Source organism: Macaca thibetana, chromosome 14, assembly GCF_024542745.1.
Source record: "Macaca thibetana thibetana isolate TM-01 chromosome 14, ASM2454274v1, whole genome shotgun sequence".
NCBI classification, from domain to species: Eukaryota; Metazoa; Chordata; class Mammalia; order Primates; family Cercopithecidae; genus Macaca; species Macaca thibetana.
The window spans coordinates 48719098-48740843 of NC_065591.1; the positions used below are offsets into that span (position 1 = coordinate 48719098).

At 37.7% G+C, this 21746-nt stretch overlaps 1 protein-coding gene across 4 annotated transcripts in view; it reads left to right on the plus strand.

Moving 5' to 3' along the window:
• The first annotated feature begins 43 nt into the window (after positions 1-43).
• SOX6 (SRY-box transcription factor 6) overlaps positions 44-21746 on the plus strand; it is a 784476-nt gene continuing 762773 nt past the window's right edge. For 3 of the 4 annotated variants that reach the window (XM_050759333.1, XM_050759335.1, XM_050759331.1), the window contains exons 1-2: positions 44-384; positions 2094-2227. The gene's annotated coding sequence lies outside the window, so the exon portion shown is untranslated. The remainder of the gene's footprint in view (positions 385-2093; positions 2228-21746) is intronic. The other variant, XM_050759334.1, reaches the window with a different exon arrangement.

The window sequence follows — 21746 nt, forward strand, 5'->3', positions numbered from 1 at the left end:
GTCGGTGACTAAAACTACAATTCCCAGGAAGCCCGGAAGCTCAATTCGCGCTGTGTGGCGGGAGTGCCCTCGGAGGCCCCGCCTTTGGCTGGTGGAGGGAGCGTTCCCGCGGATGAGTATGGCGGTGAGCGTTGACTGAGAGCTTGGTCGCCACAGGAGGTGGCTTAGAGGGCTTTTTGCCTTTCACGACGCTGCCCTACTGGCAAATGTATCATCGTAACTAGGCACCTGTGTTTAAATGTAATATTTCAGGCTGACTGAGTCCTCACGAATACTCTCCACCCAGGACAAAAACCTTAAAAAATGGCTTCTACCATTTCCACTCTGGTGTTCTCTATTGCGCGTAGGGGATTTCTAGGTGGCCGGTGATGCTGCTTTCTAAAGGTTTTGATGAATATTTCGCTATTTTCCCATACAGAAATGAGTTCAGTATGTTGTTAAATGTTGGCTAATTGGCGGTTATTGAAAACGGGGATTCAGCTGAGGGAAATCTGTTTTCATATGGCTTTGTGTGAGGTGGGAGTGCTCCTCACTGACCTCGCTGCAGATGTCTGGGCACCGTACGGTAGGGGCCTTCACCAAGCAAAGTCCATCCCTGCCACATAAGACCCCCCACTTTTTTTTAAAGTAATTATTGAGATGAAATTCACACATAAAAACCATCTTAAAGTGTACAGTCCAGTGTCACTTAGTACTTCACAATCGTGTGCGGCTGTCACCTCTGATTCCAAGACGTTTCACCACTCCAAAAGGAACCCCAATGCCCGTTAGCAGTCCCTCCCCATTTCTCGCCCTCTCCAGATTCAAGTAATCACGCCTCTACTCAAAAAGCCTTGCATTTAAAAGTATTTATTGTTAAGATACTGGAGACTATCTCCTACTTTATCAAGGTGTCTGAATCTGTAACTAGGTCTGAACTTTCTGTCAGAATCCTTGTCCTTAGTAATTCTGAAGCTTTCTCACCTTGAATACAAACGTGATTTTTTTTTTTTTTTAAGCAAAAACTAGGCCGGGGGCGGTGGCTCAGGCCTGTAATCCCAGCATTTTGGGAGGCTGAGGCGGGTGGATCACGAGGTCAGGAGTTCGAGACCAGCCTGACCAACATGGTGAAACCACGTCTCTACTAAAAATACAAAAATTAGCCTGGCGTGGTGGCGCATGCCTGTAATCCCAGCTACTGGGGTGCTGAGGCAGGAGAATCGCTTGAACCCGCGAGGCGGAGGTTTCAGCGAGCTGAGATGGCATCACTGCACTCCAGCTTAGGTGACAGAGCAAGACTCGATCTCTAAATAAATAAATAAATAAATAAATAGTTAAGTGATATGGATAATACATATCTAGTGTTTCGGAACTGACAGCAGTCTGTGAAACAATGCTTAGCCATTAGCTTTTGAACTCAGCAATTGCTCTAGTTTGACTGCCTGTGTACCAATATTACTTACCCAGATTTCAGATCATCACTGAACCATTCATAGAACTGTGACCAGTGGAAGGTAGTTTTTAAATTTATGCAGTCATAGATTCAAATTCTCCCTTATTTTGGAAGCAGAAAAATAGCATAATAATAAGCAATATATTAGAAGTATAAGTAATATAATAGAAAAGGAGATGTCAGGGTCATATTTTATAAGTATAACCAAACAAAGAACATCTTAATCTATTAGTTCTGTGGTAAGAATAAATTGTAAATAAAGGAGGAGGAGAGTAAACCCAAGAGGAAAAAAAAAAAAAAAGCATTGTTTTAGGAAGTGGTTGATTGCTTTTTGCTAGAATTAAAATATTTTCATTACTAACTCCATGATTCTACTTAGGTTCTATTAATTACAATGAAATTACATTTAAGTTACAGAGTTTCGCAGTTTCGACTACAGTTCACCTCTAATGGATTTGACATATGGTGATTTAGAACTCTTAGCTATATTACCAAAACAAATAAGATGGCTGAATAGGTACTTTAGACTGCTAAAAGAATTCTGAAATAAGAAAGGACTATCAATAAGAATAGTAGTTACTATATAATTTTAATTTTACTAGTTGGTGAAAGTCCAGAAAACTTTAATGAGCTAGCAACATGTCTTTTATTTCTTCACCAGAATTGTTGGCACCTGGATGGTAAATCTTCAAGTTACTATGAACGAAGATCACAAACCAAAAAGTAACATAGGAAATACTAAAGACTGGAACATTTTATCAGATTTTACTCGGTTTCATATAGAGAAAGCTATAGGTAAGGATGAAATTATACAGCGTTAATAGAATGCATATATGCCACAGAAACTCAGTAATGCTCCTCTTGTGTTGTAAAAACAAAGATACACTATCACGAGTGAAACAATGAAATACCTTCTTCAGGATTGGGACTGTTGCATCTCCATTTTGTTTCTGGCACAATGCCTGCTACAGGATAGCTAATAAATGTTTCTGAATTAATATAGGAAGGATGCAATTATATAGTACCAGAATGGTATCTTATATGAGACCCAGAAATTCAGCAATGTTCTTTCTTGGGTAGTACAGGCAAGGAGAGGAGGCCTGTCACTGAGAACTTTCCATTTTGTTAAAATTTTCCCAACATTTAGCATGTAGTAGGCAGTCACAGATGTTTGTCGAGTACATTCTCTCAACCAGGGATAGTCATAATTGAGCATAGTTAAACCTGAAGAGGAAATAAAGGGTTTGAAGATTATACTGTGTACAAAAAATCTGCTGTTTCACTTGAAACTAAAAAAAAAAAAAAATTCCTAGGGCCATAATTACAGTTACCATTTATTAAATACCCACCATGTACCATATACTTTGCTAGGGGCTTTTTATAGGTGATTTTTAGAATTGACCTCAAAGTTTCACAATAATTTGCAAGAAGTAGGTAATTTTATAGGTAATTAAGCTTAAGAAAAGTTAAATACTTGCTTAAAGTAATGTAGCTAGTGAGTGATTCAGTCCTTAAGTCTAATTCCAAAAGCCAGTGCACTTTCCACTGTGCCAATATAACCCAACATTAAATAAGATGTTTCATATATGTCAGGAAGTGTGCCAAGTTTGAGGAAAACCAGAGTAAATAATGCATAATCTTTTACTGCAAGGAGTTTACAGCTTGGCAGGAGAATGATTAAGTGGCATCAGTAAATTACAAATAAAATGCTGTGGGAACAGCTCATTTTGGCTGAGGGAAATGAGAAAATTATTTCCCAAAAGTTTTTGAGCTAGGCCTTGAAAAACAGTTTGGGCAGGATGGGGCTTGTATTCAGTGATGGTTAGTGTCCAGTGTGCTGAAACCTGACAAGCCTAAAAATATTGTATTCTGAGACAAAATTCTATAGGCTGGTCAAAGCCAGGCTGTGAAAAGCCTTGAGTTTGAATCTCTCACTATATGTGTTCAGATTAAGATAATCTCTTTCATAGATGTGTGTGACCTATTTTCTAATACTTCTCCATTTAAATTCATTTTATGCATTCTAGCCAGATTCGACCTCTGAAAATGGAATGTAGAGATTCTCCTGCTCAAAAACTTCTTGGAGCTCCCCATTTTATACAGAATTAAGTTGATAGAATTAAGCCTATAATTAAAACAAGAATTCAGTTCTTGAGGAAGAATAAGGTCGATATTCTGATCTCAATAGTCCATTCCAGTCTTATTTGTCTTATTTTCTACTATTATCTTTTACTTATCTTGTTTAGCCTGCCACAACAAAAATATGTGCTAGAATAAAGGTACTGAACAAAGATACTAGGCTTGCTGACTGTTCTAGACTCTCAGCTGCTTTTGGGTAGGATCTAAGCTTAGCACCATGACATATGTAAACTATCACTCAGTAGATGTTTGTTGTTTTAATATATGAATGGGTGAGATTAGAGAGGAGCAGGTTTATGTGGTAGGATGAGTTTGATTTTAGATATGTTAAAGTATTGGCAGGTCACCAAGTGGAACTGTTAAAAATATGGGCTTCAAAGTTAGGAGAGAGCAATAAACTTAGAAATCACCCATCTAGAGGTGATCAGTCAACAAGGAGAGTAATTGAGCTTGCCTAGTGAGTGCCTAGAAGAGACATACTTGGAACAGAAGAAGAAGGAGAAGATTAAGGATGGAATGAGGAAGAAGAGCCTGAGGTTAGAAGGTAGACATAGAACTAGAAGAAGGAGAGGTTAGTGTCATTGAAGCAAAGGGAAAAAATGTGAAAAAAAAAAGCTGTGGTGGACTATGAGATGAAACCCATTTAGAAGCTGATTTTAAAGGTGTAATATAAATGCAACTCTAGGGTCTAACAGAATCCTGAAAACAAGGTATAAATAAATACATATTTGTGGTTGATGATGATTGATGATTGGTTAACTCCCATTCTGTCCATTGGGCAGGCAGATTTGTCAGAGTGCTACTGTGATTTAAAATGTGGCACTATAAATATTAACGTGATTATTTCACACATACCTAGGAACTTAAATGAAAGAGGAATGAAAAGGGAAATGAAAAATGTATTGCTTAAAATTGCTTCAATAAAATTGTTGTTGATGTATATCTTCTTTTTTTGTTATTATACTTTAAGTTCTGGGATACATGTGCAGAACGTGCAGGTTTGTTACATAGGTATACACGTGCCATCATCTACATTAGGTATTTCTTATAATGCTATCCCTCCCCTAGCCCCCCACCCCAACAGGCTCTGGTGTGTGATGTTCCCCTCCCTGTGTCCATGTGTTCTCATTGTTCAACTGCCGCTTATGAGTAGGAACATGTGGTGTTTGGTTTTCTATTCTTGTGATAGTTTGCTGAGACTCATGGTTTCCACCTTCATCCATGTCCCTGCAAAGGACATGAACTCATACTGCGTAGTATTCCATGGTGTATATAGGCCACATTTTCTTTATCCAGTCTGTCGTTGATGGGCATTTGGGTTGGTTCCAAGTCTTTGCTATTGGGAACAGTGCTTCAATAAACATACATGTGCATGTGTCTTTAAAGTAGAATAATTTATAATCCTTTGGGTATATACCCAGTAATGGGATTGCTGGGTCAAATGGTATTTCTTGTTCTAGATCCTTGAGATCACCATACTGTCTTCCACAATGGTTGAACTAATTCACATTCTCACCAACAGTGTAAAAGCGTTCCTATTTCTCCACATTCTCTCCAGCATCTGTTTTTTTTTTTTTTTTTTTTTTTTTTGAGACAGAGTCTCGCTCTGTCGCCCAGGCTGGAGTGCAGTGGCGCAATCTCGGCTCACTGCAAGCTCCGCCTCCCGGGTTCACGCCATTCTCCTGCCTCAGCCTCCCGAGTAGCTGGGACTACAGGCGCCCGCCCCTGCACCCGGCTAATTTTTTCTATTTTTAGTAGAGACGGGGTTTCACCATGGTCTCGATCTCCTGACCTTGTGATCCGCCCACCTCGGCCTCCCAAAGTGCTGAGATTACAGGTGTGAGCCACCACGCCCGGCGCATCTGTTGTTTCTTGACTTTTTAATGATTGCCCTTCTAACTGGCATGAAATGATTGTGGTTTTGATTTGCACTTCTCTAATGACTAGTGATGATGAGCTTTTTCTCATGTATTTGTTGGCTGCATAAATGTCTTCTTTTGAGAAGTGTCTGTTCATATCCTTCACCCACTTTTTGATGGGGTTGTTTTTTTCCTGTAAATTTGTTTACGTTCTGTGCAGATTCTGGATATTAGCCCTTTGTCAGATGGATAGATTGCAAAAATTTTTCTCCCATTTTGTAGGTTTCCTGTTCACTCCGATGGTAGTTTCTTTTGCTGTGCAGAAGCTCTTTAGTTTAATTAGATCCCATTTGTCAATTTTGGCTTTTGTTGCCATTGTTTTTGGCGTTTTAGTCATGAAGTCTTTGCCCATGCTTATGTCCTGAGTGGTATTGCCTAGGTTTTCATCTAGAGTTTTTATGGTTTTAGGTCTTATGTTTAAGTCTTTAATCTACCTTGAGTTAATTTGTGTATAAGGTTTAAGGAAGGGGTCCAGTTTCAGTTTTCTGCATATGGGTAGCCAGTTTTCCCAAAACTGTTCAGTAAATAGGGAATCCTTTCCCCAACTGCTTGTTTGTGTCAGGTTTGTCAAAGATCAGATAGTTGTAGATGTGTGGTATTATTTCAGAAGCCTCTGTTCTGTTCCATTGGTCTATATATCTTTTTTGGTACCCGTACCATGCTGCTTTGGTTACTGTAGCCTTGTAGCATAGTTTGAAGCCAGGTATCTTGATGCCTCCAGCTCTGTTCTTTTTGCTTAAGATTGTCTGGGCTCTTAAAATTATATGGGCTCTTTTTTGTGTCCATATGAAACAAAGTAGTTTTTTCTTATTTGTGAAGAAAGTCAATGGTAGATTGATGGGGATAGCATTGAATCTATAAATTAACTTGGGCAGTATGGCCATTTTCACTATATTGATTCTTCCTATTCATGAGCATGGAATGTTTTTCCATTTATTTGTGTCCTCTTTTATTTCCTTGAGCAGTGGTTTGTAGTTCTCCTTGAAGAGGTCCTTCACATCACTTGTAAGTTGTATTCCTAGGTATTTTATTCTTTGTGTAGCGATTGTGGTTGGGAATTCACTCATGAATTGCCTCTCTGTCTATTATTGGTGTATAGGAATGCTTGTCATTTTTGTACATTGAGTTTGTATTCTGATACTGTTGAAGTTACTTATCAGCTTAAGGAGATTTTGGACTGAGATGATGGGGTTTTCTAAATATACAATCACGTCGTCTGCAAACAAAGACAATTTGACTTCCTCTTTTCCTATTTGAATACCCTTTATTTCTTTCTCTTGACTGATTGCCCTGGCCAGAACTTCCAATACTATGTTGAATAGGAGTGGTGAGAGAAGGTATCCTTGTCTTGTGCCAGTTTTCAAAGAAGATGCTTCCAGTTTTTGCCCATTCAGTATGATACTGGCTGTGGGTTTGTCATAAATATTTCTTATTATTTTGACATACATTCCATCAATACCTAATTTATTGAGAGTTTTTAGTATGAAGGGGTGTTGAATTTTATTGAAGGCCTTTTCTGCATCTATTGAGATAATCATGTGGTTTTTGTCATTGGTTCTGTTTATGCAATGGATTACATTTATTGATTTGCGTGTGTCGAACCAGCCTTGCATCCCAGGGATGAATTTGACTTGATCGTGGTGGATAAGCTTTTTCATGTGCTGCTAGATTTGGTTTGCCAGTATTTTATTGAGGATTTTCACGTTGATGTTCATCAGGGATATTGACCTGAAAATTTCTTTTTTTGTGTGTCTCTGCCAGGTGTTGATATCAGGATAATGCTGAACTCATAAAGTGAGTTAGGGAGGAGTCCCTCTTTTTCTATTTGGAAGAGTTTCAGAAGGAATGGTACCAATTCCCCTTTGTATCTCTGGTAGAATTAGGCTGTGAATCCATCTGGTTCTGGGCTTCTTTTGGTTGGTAGGCTATTAATTACTGCCTCAATTTTAGAACTTGTTATTGGTCTATTCAGGGATTCGGCTTCTTCCTGGTTTAGTCTTGGGAGGGTATATCTGTCCAGGAATTTATCCACTTCTTCTAGATTTTCTAGTTTATTTACGTAGAGGTGTTTATAGTATTCTTTGGTGGTAGTTTGTATTCCTGTGGGATCAGTGGTGATATCCCCTTTATCATTTCTTATTGTGTCTATTTGATTCTTCTCTCTTTTCTTCTTTATTACTCTGGCTAGTGGTCTATCTATTTTGTTGATCTTTTAAAAAAATCGGCTCCTGGATTCATTGATTTTCTGAAGGGTTTTTTGTGTCTCTATCTCCTTCAGTTCTGCTCTGATCTTAGTTATTTCTTGCCTTCTGCTAGCTTTTGAATTTGTTTGCTCTTGCTTCTCTAGTTCTTTTAATTGTGATATTAGGGTGTCGATTTTAGATCTTTCGTGCTTTATCCTATGGGCATTTAGTGCTATAGATTTCCCTCTAAACACTGCTTTAGCTATGTCCCAGAGATTCTGGTACGTTGTGTCTTTGTTCGCATTGGTTTGAAATAACTTATTTATTTTTCCCTTCATTTCATTGTTTACCCAGTAGTCGTTCAGGAGCAGGTTGTTTAGTTTCCATGTAGTTGTGTGGTTTTGAGTGAGTTTCTTAATCCTGAGTTCTAATTTGATTGCACTGGGTCTGAGAAACTTGATTTTTATTTCTGTTCTTTTGCATTTGCTGAGGAGTGTTTTACTTCCAATTGTGTGGCCAATTTTAGGATAAGTGTGATGTGGTACTGAGAAGAATGTATGTTCTCTTGATTTGGGATGGAGAGTTCTGTAGATGTCTACTGGGTCCACTTGATCCAGAGCTGAGTTCAAGTCCTGAATATCCTTGTTAATTTTCTGTCTGGTTGATCTGTCTAATATTGGCAGTGGGGTGTTAAAGTCTCCCACTATTATTGTGTGGGAGTCTAAGTCTCTTTGTAGGTCTCTAAGAACTTGCTTTATGAATCTGGTTACTCCTGTATTGGGTGCATATATATTTAGGATAGTTAGCTCTTCTTGTTGACTTGATTCCTTTACTATTATGTAATGCCCTTCTTTGTCTTTTTTGATCTTTGTTGGTTTAAAGTCTGTTTTATCAGAGACTAGGATTGCAACCCCTGATTTTTTTTTTTGCCTTTCATTTACTTGGTAAATATTCCTCTATCCCTTTATTTTGAGCCTATGTGTGTCTCTGCACGTGAGATAGGTCTCCTGAATATAGCACATTGGTGGGTTTTGACTATCCAATTTGCCAGCCTGTGTCTTTTAATTGGGGCATTTAGCTCATTTACATTTAAGGTTAATATTATGTGTGAATTTGATCCTGTCATTATGATGTTAGCTGGTTATTTTGCCCATTAGTTGATGCAGTTTCTTCATAGTGTCGATGGTCTTTACAATTTGGTATGTTTTTGCAGTGACTGGTACCGGTTGTTCCTTTCCATGTTTTGTGCTTCCTTTAGGAGCTCTTGTAAGGCAGGCCTGGAGGTTACAAAATCTCTCAGCATTTGCTTGTTTGTAAAGGATTTTATTTCTCCTTTACTTAGGAAGCTTAGTTTGGCTGGATATAAATTCTGGGTTGAAAATTCTTTTCCTTAAGATTGTTGAATATTGGCCCCCACTCTCTTCTGGCTTGTAGGATTTCTGCAGAGAGATCTGCTGTTAGTCTGATGGGCTTCCCTTTGTGGGTAACCCGACCTTTCTCTCTGGCTGCCCTTAACATTTTTTCCTTCATTTCAACCTTGGTGAATCTGAAAATTAAGTGTCTTGGAGTTGCTCTTCTCGAGGAGTATCTTTGTGGTGTTCTTTGTATTTCCTGAATTTGGATGTTGGCCTGCCTTGCTAGGTTGGGGAAGTTCTCCTGGATAACACCCTAAAGTGTTTTCCAACTTGGTTCCATTCTCCCCATCACTTTCAGGTACACCAATCAAACGTAGGTTTGGTCTTTTCACATAGTCCCATATTTCTTGGAGGCTTTGTTCATTTCTTTTTATTCTTATTTCTCTAATCTTGTCTTCATGCTTTATTTCATTAAGTTGATCTTCAATGTCTGATAGCCTTTCTTCTACTTGGTCAATTTGGCCATTAATACTTGTGTATGCTTCACAAAGTTTTCGTGCTGTGTTTTTCAGCTCCATCCATTCATTTATGTTCTTCTCTAAACAGTTTATTCTAGTTAGCAATTCCTCTAACCTTTTTTCAAGGTTCTTAGCTTCCTTGCATTGGGTTAGAACATGTTCCTTTAGCTTGTAGGAGTTTGTTATTACCAACCTTCTGAAGCCTACTTCTGTCAGTTCGTCAAACTCATTCTCCATCCGGGATTGTTCCCATGCTGGCCAGAAGTTGTGATCCTTTGGAGGAAAAGAGGTGTTCTGGTTTTTGGAATTTTCAGCATTTTTGCACTGGTTTTTCCTCATCTTTGTGGATTTGTCTACCTTTTGTCTTTGATGTTGGTGACCTTCAGATGGGGTTTCTGTGTGGAAGTCATTTCTGTTGATGTTGATGCTATTCCTTTCTGTTTGTTAGTTTTCCTTCTAACAGGCCCCTCTGCTACAGGTTTACTGGTATTTGTTGGAGGTCCACTCCAGACCCTGTTTGCCTGGCTATCACCAGCAGAGGCTGCAGAACAGCAAAGACTTCTCCCTGATCCTTCCTCTGGAAGCTTCATCCCAGAGGGGCACCCACCAGATGCCAGTCAGAGCTCTCCTGTGTGGGGTGTCTGTTGATCCCTGCTAGGAGCTGTCTCCCGGTCAAGAGGCACTGGGGTCAGGGACCCACTTGAGGAAGCAATCTGTCCCTTAGCAGGGCTCGAGTCCTATGCTGGGAGATCTGCTGCTCTCCTCAGAGCCAGCAGGCAGGAACATTTAAGTCTGCTGCAGCTGCGCCCACAGACGCCCCTTTCCCCAGGTTTTCTGTCCCAGGGAGATAGGAATTTTATCTATAAGCCCCTGACTGGGGCTGCTGCCTTTCTTTCACAAATGCCCTGCCCAGGGTGGAGGAATCTAGAGAGGCAGTCTGGCTATAGTGGCTTTGTGGTGCTGAGGTGGGCTCCACCCAGATGTATATCTTCTGTTCTGGCCACAAAGTCTATATATATATAAAGCAGCAATATTCCAATTGGTATTGTCAAAAAGAAGCTATGAGTTTAAATTAGTGGGTAATAATCCTTTTTAAAAAAGAAAATTCAAATAATAAACACTGATCCAGAGCATATGAAGTTGAAAAAAATTAAAAAAAAAAATTGGATAAAATTTCCCCTAACATTCCTGTGTTGTTCTTGTCAGTTATAAAAGTAATATGGCACTGGGCACGGTGTCTCATGTCTGTAATCCCAGCACTTTGGGAGGCCGAGGTTGGCAGATTCCTTGAGGTAAGGAATACGAGACTAGCCTGGCAAAGATGGTAAAACCTCATCTCTACTAAAAATACAAAAAAAAAAAAAAAAAAAAAAAAAATTGCTGGGTGTTGTGGCGTGCGCCTATAGTCCCAGCTGCTCAGGAGGCTGAGGCACAAAAATTGCCTGATCCTGGGAGGTCAAGGCTTCTGTGAGCTGAGATCACACCGTTGCATTCCGGCCTGGTCAGCACAGCGAGATTCCCTCTCAAAAAAAAAAAAAAAAAAAAAGTATTATGTCAGCATGAGACTGGCTAAATAAATTATGTTACATTATGTTACATCCACACAGTGGAATACTATGTAGCCATTGAAAAGAAAGATGAAGCTCTGTAGCTACTGATATGGGGCAGTCTCCAGGAAAAAAAAAAAAGCAAGGTGAGTATAGCAAATAAGGTGAGGTAGATATATTAAATTGTATCTGTATTAAAATAATCAATGTATATTCATGACATATTTCCCCAAAAATGTCCAAGAAACTGATCACAGTTTTAGACTCCATGGTTGGAGTAGTGGTAGGTGGGGGCTAGGTGTACTGGTAGCAAGGAGATTTTTCACCATGCTTTTTCTGTCTTTTGAACTTTGAATTATCTGAATATATTAACTAAACATTTAACTGTAAGTGAATACACAAGTAAGTAAAATTGGATTTTAGAAAAGTCAGGGTCACAAAGATAAGCAGACTCACACAAAAATAAAATAATTCATTGGAAAAGACATGGAAAATAAAAATATGAAAAGGAAATAAAATCACTTAGTAATGCCATAGTTCTGAGGTTATCACAGTTAACATCTAAGCATAATTCCTTCTGGTCTCTTTATTCTAGTGATTTTGAGAATATTACATTTTGGTCTTAATACTTTGTTTTCAATGGTTATATTTTAATTTTTGCTCTAATCAAGAGTAAAGCAATATCTGAGTGTCTCATCAGTCACTATATTTGTGAATAATTTAGAACCTTTACTTTTGCCCTGTTCTTCCCTCCCTGACTTCCAGGATAATACAATTTAGAGTTTTAAATATAGATTATTGTTATTGCATAAATTGTTATATCACATGTATTTTCCATCAATAATAATATCTTAGCATATGCCTTTAAGCTTTTTAAATAATAACTTTTATTTTTGGTATAATTTACATACTATATAATTCACCTATTTAAAGTATACAATTACATGTTTTTTAATGTAGTCACAGAGCTGTGCAACCATCACTATTGATTGTATTTATTTATTTATTTATTTTTGAGACAGAGTCTCACTCTGTCACCCAGGCTGGAATGCAATGGCGTGATCTTAGCTCACTGCAACCTCTGCCTCCCGGGTTCAAGCGATTCTTGTGCCCCAGCCTCCTTGTAGCTGGGTAGCTGGCATTACAGGCGTGTACTACCACGCCCAGCTGATTTTTGTATTTTTAGTACAGACGGGGTTTCACCATGTTGGCCAGGCTGGTCTTGAACTCCTGACCTCAAGTAATCCTCCTGCCTTGGCCTCCCAAAGTACTGGGATTATAGGAATGAGCCACCATGTCCAGCCATCACTATTGATTTTACAACATTTTCATCACCCTCAAAAGAAATTTTATACCTCAGGTAGTTAGAAGAACCTGAAGTAGACCTTTTCCCAGCTAACGTTTAAATTTAACTCTGAGTTTTAAGACAGTTCAAATAGGAAGGGTGGTATTGTTTTTAGTGGTCATTAACTAAAAAATTTAAAACAATTAACTTTATATTTAATATTCGTGTTTCAAAAATCTAAAATTAATACAGAATAAGAAGTTATTCTAAGGATGTGCTAAAAATTCTAATTTTTAAAAAAATTCATCTATTAGTAATACTATAACATGTATAAATAAAAAACACTTAATTTTCCTAACATTTCAATTAATTGAAATTTAGTTGACTTCAATCCTTAGCTAACTGAATTTTTCTTTCTTCATCCAAATGAGGAAAAATAGAGAGAGAAAAAAAGAAACTCTGCACCTGTTAGCCATCCCTCCTCCTTGTTTTCCTCTCATCTCCCCCAACCCCAGGCAACCACTAATCTACTTCCTTTCTCTCTATATTTGCCTCTTCTAGCCATTTCATATAAATGGAATCATACAATATGTGGTCTTTTGTGACTGGTTCGTTTCACTTAGCATTTTTTTTTTTCTTTTTTTAAGACAGGGTCTCACTCTGTCATTCAGGCTGGAGTGCAGTGGCACGATCTCTGCTCACTGCAACCTCTGTCTCAGCCTCCTCAGTAGCTGGGACTATAGGTGTGCACCACCACACCCAGCTAATTTTTGTATTTTTTTTGTAGAGAAAAGGTTTCACCATGTTGTGCACACTGATCTCTAACTCCTGGGTTCAAGGGATCCACCCGCTTTGGCCTTCCAAAGTGTTGGGATTATAGGCATGAGTCACCGTGCCCAGCCACTTGGCATGTTTTTAAGGTTCACCCATATTGCTGAAGGTATCAGTACTTCATTCCTTTTTATGGCTGAATCAGATTCCATTTTATGGATATACTGGTTTGTCCATTCATCAGTTGATAGGCATTTGGGTTGTTTCCACTTTTTTGCAGTTATGAATAATGCTGCAGTGAACATTTGTGTAGAAGAGATTTTTGTATGACTTTGTTTCCAATTCTTGTGAATATATGTCTAGGAGTGGAATTGCTGGATCATATGGTTACTCTATATTTAACCTTTTGAGGAACTGTCAGACTGTTTTCCAAAGTGGCTGTACTATTTTACATTCTCACTGACAGTGTATAAAGAGTTCAATTTCTCCACATCATTGCCAACATTTGTCATCATCTTTTTTATTATAACCATCCTAATGGGTGTGAAGTTACCTTCAGTGTTGAAACTATGTTTCGGTAGCTTTATGACAAAAGATGAGATGTGCAAAACACCAAGTATACACACACATGCACTAAAGTCTAGAGAGGAAGAGATAAAATCCTATTATTTGCAGCAATGGTTCCCAAATGTTAATGGGCATTGGAATCACCTGATAGATGTTTTGTTTAAGCTTAGATTGCTGAGCCCTACCCCAGAGTTTCTGATTTAGTAGGTCTCTGATGAGTCCCAAAATTTACATTTCTAACAAATTCTCAGATGTTGCTGCTGCTCGTCTGAGGACCACATTTTATTGTCCCTCTTTTTTTTTTTTTTTTTTTAAAGCCTACACTCATTCTGAACGAAGACCACATATTTTGGAACCACAAACTTGACAAACATGTTGGTAATGCTTACTTTGTGCCCAGTTTGTTCCTTACATATGCTTTACATTTGTTACGTACTATTATTATCTGTTTTACAGATCAGGAAACTGAGGCAGAGCTGAAGTAGTAGAGCTGATGGCCTAGTCTGGCTCTAAGTGTTGATGCTCTTAATCACTATGTTATGCTGCTACACAGAGTTAATTCACACATGGTATACATGTTTATTGAGTGAAAAATTGCAAATAATCAATTTTCTGCAAATTTGGGATGCTTACCTCCAAGAAAGGAGATTTATTCTCTTTCAAGACAATAGTCTAAAAATCCAAGTATTCCCTCAATGTGCTTGTGTGTATCAATTAACTAATTAGTTATTGTATTCAGTAATTTAAAAATTACTTTTATGTTTAAGGCCCAGTTTTATGTAATATAGTACAAATGTGAATTATAATTTGTATACAAACTAGTATTGTTCAATCAGTGGTTTTGAGACTTCAGAGAGTCACAGAAATTATTTGGGCCTCAAGTTTCTTCATCAGACTATGCTTCTGTGATTTGGATTTAGTTGTTCCATTGTAAAATTCAAACAATGGCAATCATTTCTTAGTTGAGAGGGGAAAGGGGAAAAATTGAGTGGATGGACTTTTCTTTCTTTTTTATTTTTTGAGTTGGAGTCTCTCTCTGTCACCCAGGCTGGAATGCAGTGGCTCAGTCTTGACTCACTGCAACTTCTGCCTCCCAGGTTCAAGTAGCGGGGATCACAAGCCCCCACCACCGTGCCGGGTTAATTTTTGTATTTTTAGTGGAGATGGGGCTTCACCATGTTGGCCAGGCTGGTCTCCAACTCCTGGTCTCAAGTGATCTGCCCGCCTCAGCTTCCCAAAGTGCTAGGATTACAGGTGTGAGCTATTGCGCCTTGCTGTAGATGGACTTTTCTCAGTTTTTTTTTTTCTTTTTCTTTTTAACTTTTATTTTAGGTTTGGGGGTACATGTGAAGGTTTTTTACATAGGTAAACACATGCCACAGAAGTTTGTTGCACATATTATCTCATCACCCAGGTATTAAACCCAGTATCCAATAGTTATCTTCTTGGCTCCATTTGCTCCTCCCATCTTCCCCGCCTCAAGAAGCCCCCAGTGTCTGTTGTTTCCTTCTTTGTGTTCATAAGTTCTTACCATTTAGATGCCTCTTATAAGTGAGAACATGTGGTATTTGGTTTTCTGTTCCTGCGTTAGTTTGCTAAGGATAATGGCCTCCAGCTCTATCCATATTCCCGCAAAAGACATGATCTCATCCTTTTTTATGACTGCATACTATTCCATGGTGTCTATGTACTATATTTTCTTTATCCAATCTATAATTGATGGACAATTAGGTTGACTCCATGTCTTTGCTACTGTGAAGAGTGCTGCAATGAACATTTATGTGCATGTGTCTTATGGTAGAGTGATTTATATTCCTTTGGGTATATACCCAGTAATGGGATTCCTGGATTGAATAGTAGTTCTCCTTTTAGCTCTTTGAGGAATTGCCATACTGCTTTCCACAATGGTTGAACTAAGTTACACTCCCACCAACAGTATATAGGTGTTCCCTTTTCTCTGCAACCGTGCCAGCATCTGTTGTTTTTTACTTTTTAGTAACAGCCATTTTGACTGATGGTATCTCATTGTGGTTTTGATGTGCATTTCTCTAATGATAGTGACATTGAGCTTTTTTCCATATGCTCATTGGCTGCATGTATGTTTTCTTTTGAGAAGTGTCATTTCATGTCCTTTGCCTTTTTTTTTTTCTTTTTTTTTTTGAGACAAAGTTTCACTTTGTCATACAGGCTGGAGTGCAGTGGTATGATCTTGGCTCACTGCAGCCTCTGCCTCCTGGGTTCAAGTGATTCTTCTGTCTCAGCCTCCCAAGTAGCTGGGATTAAAGGCATGTGCTACCACACCCAGCTAATTTTTGTATTTTTGTAGAGACAGGGTCTCACCATGTTGGCCAGGCTGCTCTTGAACTCCTGACATCAAACGATCCTCCTTCCTTGGCCTCCCAAGTGCTGGGATTACAGGTATGAGCCACTGCACCCGGCCCATTGCCCTTTTTAATGGGGTTGTTTGTTTCTCTCTTGTAAATTTGTTTAAATTGTTTAAGTTCCTTGTAGATACTAGATATTAGACCTTTGTCAGATGCATAGTTTGCAAATACTTTCTCCCATTCTGTAGGTTGTCCATTTATTCTATTGATACAGTGTTTTTTTGCTGTGTGGAATTTCTTAAGTTTATTAATTTTTACTTTTATCGTGATTGCTTTTGGTGGCTTTGTCATGAAATCTTTGCCTGTTCTCATGTCCAGGATGGTATTGCCTAGGTTGTCTTTCAGGGTTTTTATAGTTGTTGGTTTTACATTTAACCATCTTAAGTTGATTTATCCATCTTAAGTTGATTTTTGTGTAAGGAAGGGGTCCAGCTTCCATCTTCTGCATATGACTAACCAGTTATCCCAGCACCATTTATTGAATAGGGAGTCTTTTTCCCATTGCTTGTTTTTGTCAGCTTTGTCAAAGATCAGATGGTTGTAGATGTGCAGCCTTATTTCTGGGCTCTATTCTGTTCCATTTGTGCAGTTTTGTATATTATTCCATTATCACAGTGCTATAAAGAATTACCTAAAAGTGGGTAATTAATGACGAAAATGGGTTTAATTGACTCACAGTTCTGCAGGCTATACAAGAGGCATGGCTGGGGAGACCTCAGGAAACTTACAATCATGGTGAAAGGCGAAGGGGAAGCAGGCAATTCTTCACACGGCTGGCAGGAAAGAGAGAGAGAGAGAAGCATTGCCTGCATGGAACAGGGAAGGTAGAGAGCTCAGGGAGGCTAGAGAAAGACCCACTCATTGCAGTGACACTGAATCAAAATTCAGGTGGCTGCTTGTCAGTTGTGAAGGGATCTTTTCCAGCAGACCCATCAGCTCTCAAGTTTCCCCCTTGGGGAAGAAAAAAAGTTCCCCGTGTCCCATGATCTTGTATATACCTAATCCTGTCACCCATAGCCATCAGCAAAGAGTGCAAGGCAGATTAATCCAAAGAGAATAGTGGTTAGCATCCCATAGTGCCAAATCCATTTTTAACCAATATAGACTTTTCTAAGTGGGGCCTCTAACCCCCTAAATCTTAGGAAGGACTCTAAGCTTCCTAAGTTGGGCCTTGAACCTAAGTTTAATCAAGTGTCCTTGCCTTTTATTAGAAGGGCCTTTAACCTTCTCTATCTTAGGAGAGATTGTCCTAAGTTGGGCCCCAGGCCCAATCCCGTCCTTCACCTGGGTAAAATGTACCCCACCACTTACCAAAAGTTGGCCAATTGGTGTTACAGTCTCTTTCCTTTGAGTTGGGGATCTCCTCAGTATAGTCCCTTTGTGGTTCACCAGAAAGATGTTACTGGACTTTTCTCAGTTTTAAGGTTTTATCCCTTAAAATTTTCTCAACTTTGAAAAGTTGCTGATAGGAAAACTCAAAGTTGATCATATTTTGTTTGACAGCTTGTTTCCTCATGGATATTTTGTTTGTGATTATGTTTTTATATTGCATACATAAAAATTATTCATATTTTATGCAGTATTTCCTATTTCATATATCAGTATTTCATTATGTTTTTATAATTTACTAATGTTCCATGATTTAAACTAGTATAAAGTGTTTTTGTTTGTTTGTTTGTTTGTTTTTTTGAGACGGTTTTGTTCTGTTGCCCAGGCTGGGGTACAGTGGTGCAGCCTCTACCTCCTGGGATCAAGCAATCCTCCCACCTCAGCCTCCTTAGTAGCTGGACTACAAGCACATACCACCTTGCATGGCTAATTTTGTTTATTTTTTGTAGACGTGAGGTCTCAATATGTTGCCCAGGCTAGCCTTGAACTCCTGGACTCAAGTGATCCTCCAGCCTTGGCCTCCCAAAATGTTGGCATTACAGGTGTGAGCCACTGTACCTGGCCTGGTGTGAAGTTTCTAAAGTTTATACTAACCTCAAATATTCTCCGATATGCCTTGATTATATCAAGGTACAGAAAACTTCACTAAACATTTCTAGGTGATACGTAAGAAAGCATGTTTACTAATTAGTAAATTATATCAAGAAAATTTGTCAAAAACTTGGAAGCAGGCAAAACTGATAACTGGGTTTTCTTTCAGGGGAATGCTGAATGTGTAGGGACTCTCCAGGGATTATCTGATTCTAAATGAGTGTGTACTTTTGATCATCTTTGATTGACTAGGCTATTTTACAACTCTGTAGGGATAAAAGAGAAATTTTATACATCTGAAAAGGATGCAAATGATTTTGGCCCATAACAATGTAAATGATTCCTATTCTTGGCAATGCAAATGGACTTTATCCAGTAGAGAATACAAATTTCTGTAAGTCAAATTCTATAATGAATTGGTTTTAACTTACTGGTTTCCTCATTAATTACTCAGTTAAGTAAACTCCTTGACACTTAACATTTTGACTCATGCTGTTTTTATATTTATATGACTTATAGTTTTACAGTTTTAGAAATTATATTTTAAAATTATGTACCTGTGTAATAAGTAGTTATATAAGTATAATTAAGTAGTTAATTATAAACGTATACCTTTGGATTTCTCTCTCTCTGTCTCTCTCTCTCTCTTTTTTTTAATTTTAAAAATAGAGGAAAGGTTTTGCTATGTTGCCCAGGCTGGTCTTTAACTCCTGTGCTCAAGCAATCTACCCCCCTTAACTTCCCAGAGTGCTGAGATTACAGGCATGAGCCACCACACCCAGCCTATATATGTGGATGTTTTAAAGTACCTATATGATGTGCTGAAAAATAAGAAAACAGCATTTCTTTTTAAAATGAAGAGTAATATTTTCCATCGTCACAAACAATGCATGTACACTGAAGATAAATTAAAATATATTCAGAAGCAAGAATAAAATTTAAAAATAAAAACATTTATAATCTCACCACTCAGGAATAGTAATCACTATTAAGACCTTGGAATACAGTGTTTCAGACTTGTTTCTTGGCATATATGCAATTTATTTCTGAACCAGGATCATATGTACATACTGATTTAAAAAATTTAAATACATAAATGAACATGTTTTGGCTGGTATTTTTTGAAGATTACATTTCAGCATTCCTGAAGAGGGGGTCAACAAAGCTTCTTGTTAGCTATTTTAGCTGTAATAACTTTGCAGGTGACATGTTATTATTTTAGAAATGAAAGCATAAATGGTCACATTAAATCACCAAATATGGAAGAAATTCAAGCAAAATATTTTAATTCTCTAAATCATTAGAGGTGTCCATTGTGTATGGGATCTTAGAAGTCTGCTTGTATGTATATCATGAGGAATGAAATTTTTTTTATAAAAATTGTTGTTTGTTTTGTTTTGAAAAGGAAGCCTGCATGGAGGTTACTGGGGGATTGAGGATGGGGAGGAACTCAAGACTACAAAGGAAATGAAGCCTGGAACATCAGTATAGGAAAGCAGTCCTATCTTAGCTGTTAACATTTAAAAAGCCCTTTCAAGGACTAAAGAAATAAAGGCTACAAATGTCTGGAGCTTGAAATGGCTTTTATACTTTTGAACCTGTTACAAAAAGCTTTTCTTAGAACTCTCCTTCTTTTCCCTCCCCTAAAACAAAATGGTTGGAAAAGAAAAAAAAAAAAAGAAAAACAGGAAAAGAACAGATATAAAGGATGTTGCCATAGCTTATTTTACGTTTCTGAGCCAGAAGAAAAGCTTAAAAAAAAAAAAAAAAAAAAAAAAAGAACAAAGAGGAAGAGTTGCCATATTTTAAAGTCTGAAGGAAACGAGGAGAATAAGTGGTTATATCCTTGAATTTTTGTGAATTGTGTATAGCTCAAATGTAGGTGCATTTCTAGAAGGAATCAATACTTCTTGATTGTGCTACTGCTAAACTTGTTTACAAACAAACTGCAAAAAGTAAGAGAAAGAGGGTAGTGTGTATTGAGACTGTTCTGTTTTTAATACAGTAATTGAACACAAACGTTCTATATGTGTCTTCATGAAGAATAAGTTTCAAAAAGATGTACGAAGGACATAGGTTACCAATTCTTATACAGTTCCTCTCCAAACAGCCAAGAATGATTTTCCTTCCTTGTTTTATGATTTATTCATTGTTTTATTATCAAAGAAATAGAAAAATGAATAACATTTGGTGACTTGTAGATTTTTTTCTTTTAGCATTATAAATCAAGATTTCAGAAGAAATCCTAGTTCTTTCTAACGGAGTCTAACTCTCTGAAATTAAAAACTTAAAAAGTTCTGTAATATAATATGAAAGTTCTACATTTTAGTCTCATTACTGATATTGATATGATCTTGGCGAAGTCACCTAACTTCTCACAGAGTCAAACTAGTTTATTCTAAGTTTCTTCCATCTGTAATGCTCTGTGATTCTATGAATTTAATAAATATGAAAGTAATCTTAAGGATAAAACCACATTTAAAAAACAATTTAGCAAAAATATTCCTAATTTCAAATATTTTAATTCATAATATAAAATGAAATTTTAGTATAACCATACATTTTATTTTTTGAATTATATTTTGATGAAAACATAATAGACATACAGAAAAGTATACAAATCATAAGCGTATATAGCTCATTCATCACAAAATGAACATATCTGTATAACCACTACCTGGGTCAAGAAATAAAACATTTTCAGTGCTGCTGACTCCTTCCTTCCCTCCCAATTACTATGACCCTCTCAAAGGTAACTATCCTGACTTTTAAGAGCATAAATTAGTTTTTTTTTCTGTTTTCGAGCTTTATTTAAATAGAATCATACAGTATATTTTTTATATCTAGCTTCCTTTACACAATGTCATATTTATGAGAATCATTATTGTTTTATAGTAGTGGTTGGTTCATTTTATTCTATATAGTATGCCATTGTATGAGTTCATTTGTTGATGGGTATGTGAGTTGTTTCCAGTTTTTGACTTATTATGAATGACGCTGCTATGAACATTTTTGTATATTTTTTTATATAAATGTGCATGTGTTACTGTTGGGGATATGCTTAGGAGTAGATAATGATGCCAAAAGGTTTTCCAAACTGCTTGTACCAATTTATACTCCCATATGCTTAGACCATAAAATTTGAACTGTTCCTTTATGACCATTGAAATGAAATGATCACTAATATGAAGCAAGTGAACTTTCTCAGAAGAAAATGATATATGGGTACTGACCAGCCTTACTAATGCCTTTTTTTGTTTTGTTTTAGAGATGGGTTCTCTCTATGTTTCCCAGGCTGGCCTCCAACTCCTAAGCTCAAGTGATCCTCTGGCCTCAGCCTCCCTAGTAGCTGGGACTATAGGTGCATACCACCACACCTGACTACTAATGCATTTTTTTATTTTTTCCCCAGACAGAGTCTTGCTCTGTCACACAGGCTAGACTGCAGTGGCACAATGTCGGTTCGTTGCAACCTTCGCTTCCCAGGCTGAATCAATTCTTGGGCCTCAGCCTCCCAAGTAGCTGGGATTACAGGCATGCACCACCATGCCTGGATAATTTTTTGTAGTTTTAGTAGAGACAAGGTTTCACCATGTTGGCTAGGCTGTCCCTGAACTCCTGGCCTGTACTTGATTCTCCCACCTTGGCCTTCCAAAGTGCTGGGAT